The following is a 2,500-nucleotide window of genomic DNA, read 5'->3' as shown; positions in this document are numbered from 1 at the left end:
CAACCTTCCACCAACTCCATAAAACCTCATCACATTCCACATTGCTTCCCTATCAACTCTATCATACGCTTTCTCCAGATCCATAAACGCAACATACACCTCCTTACCTTTTGCTAAATATTTCCCGCATATCTGCCTAACTGTAAAAATCTGATTCATACAACCCCTACCTCTTCTAAAACCACCCTTTATTTCTAAGATTGCATTCTCTGTATTATCCTTGATCCTATTAATCATTACTCTACCATACACTTTTCCAACTACGCTTAACAAACTAATACCTCTTGAATTACAACACTCATGCGCATCTCCCTTACCCTTATATAGTGGTACAATACATGCACAAACCCATCTACTGGTACCATTAACAACACAAAACACATATTAAACAATCTCACCAACCATTCAAGTACAGTCACACCCCCCTCCTTCAACATCTCAGCTCTCACACCATCCATACCAGATGCTTTTCTTACTCTCATTTCATCTAGTGCTCTCCTCACTTCATCTATTTTAATCTCTCTCTCATTCTTATCTCTCATCACTGGCACCTCAACACCAGCAACAGCTATTATATCTGCCTCCCTATTATCCTCAACATTCAGTAAACTTTCAAAATATTCCGCCCATCTTTTCCTTGCCTCCTCTCCTTTTAACAACCTTCCATTTCCATCTTTCACTGTCTCTTCAATTCTTGAGCCAGGCTTCCTTACTCTCTTCACTTCTTTCCAAAACTTCTTCTTATTCTCTTCATATGAATGACCCAATCCCTGACCCCACCTCAGGTCAGCTGCCCTCTTTGCCTCACATACCTTGAGCTTTACTTCCACATTTTTCTCTTTATATTTTTCATACTTCTCTATACTATTACTCGGCAGCCATTCTTCAAAAGCCCTCTTTTTCTCTTTCACTTTTACCTTCACTCCTTCATTCCACCATTCACTGCCCTTCCTCATGCTGTCTCCAACAACCTTCTTTCCACACATATAACTTGCAATCCTAATAAAATTTTCTTATACTAACTTCCACTCCTCCTCTAAATTGCCAGTTTCTCTTACTTTCACTTCGTCATATATCATTTTCAACCTTTCCTGATATTTACTTTTTACCCCCGGTTTTATTAGCTCTTCATCCCTCACTACCTCCCTTTTACATCCACCTACTCTATTCCCCCATTCTTTTGCTACAACTAATTTCCTTCCACAAAAAATGATCAGACATACCGTTAGCCATACCCCTAAACACGTGCACGTCTATCAATCTTCCAAACATTCTTTTAGTTATCAACACATAATCCATTAATGCCCTTTCTACTACTCTTCCATTTGCCACTCTTACCCATGTATACTTATTTTTATCTTTCTTTTTGAAAAAGCTATTACTTATCACCATCTCTTGCTCAACACACATATCTGCCAGTCTCTCACCACTCTCATTTTCACCTGGTACGCCATACTTCCCAATGACACCTTTTACCTCTCCAGCGCCCACTCCACATTTAAGTCACCCATGACAACTATATAATTCTTTCTACCCAGTCCTTCAACACACCTAGTTAATTCATTCCAGAACTCATCCCGCTCTTCTTCACTTTTCTCACTACCTGGCCCATACGCACTGACAAACGCCCAACATTCCCTACCCAACCTAACCTTACCCACATTAACCTGGATGATATCTCCTTCCATTCCACTACTTTACCTGTCATCCATTCACTCAGTAATAAAGCCACACTTTCTCTCGCTCTTCCCCTTTCAATCCCAGACACTCTACCAGACATTTCACCAAACATCACTTCACCCTTTCCTTTTATCTCCGTCTGACACAAGGCCAATACACCCATCTTCCATTCCTAAACATACTTCTAATTTCACATCTTTTACTCTGTATCGTACTACATCCACGCACATTCAAACACCCAAAAACTAGAGTGCGGGGAGCAGTCACTCTCCCCCCAGCTCCATCCCTTTGTTGATGTCTCACAGGATGTAGGTACAGGAGAGGAGGTTCCTAGTCCCCTCGTCCCGTCCCAATTAGTCGCCCCATACGACACGCGATGGATAACGTTGGCGCTATTCTTGTTTATATATATATATATATATATATATATATATATATATATATATATATATATATATATATATATATATATATATATGGAGGCAGATATAATTGCCGTTGCAGTTGTTGAGGTGCCGGTGATGGAAGATGAGAATTAGTGAGATTACAATAGAGGAAGTGAGGAGAGCACGAGAGAAAACGAGAATAGGAAAAACATCTGGTATGGATGGTGTTAGAGCTGAGATGTTGAAGGAAGGGGGTGTGACTGTACTTGAATGGTTGGTGAGGTTTTTTAATATATGTTTTGTGTTGTCAATGGTACCAGTATATTGGGTTTGTGCATGTATTGTACCTCTATAAAAGGGTAAGGGAGATGTGCATGAGAGTTGTAGTTCAAGAGGTATTAGTTTGTTGAGTGTAGTTGGAAAAGTGTTTGGTA

Source organism: Palaemon carinicauda, chromosome 10 (genome assembly GCF_036898095.1).
Source record: "Palaemon carinicauda isolate YSFRI2023 chromosome 10, ASM3689809v2, whole genome shotgun sequence".
Taxonomy (NCBI): Eukaryota; Metazoa; Arthropoda; class Malacostraca; order Decapoda; family Palaemonidae; genus Palaemon; species Palaemon carinicauda.
The sequence above is the reverse complement of the archived record's forward strand: the minus strand, read 5'-3'. Positions refer to the sequence as shown.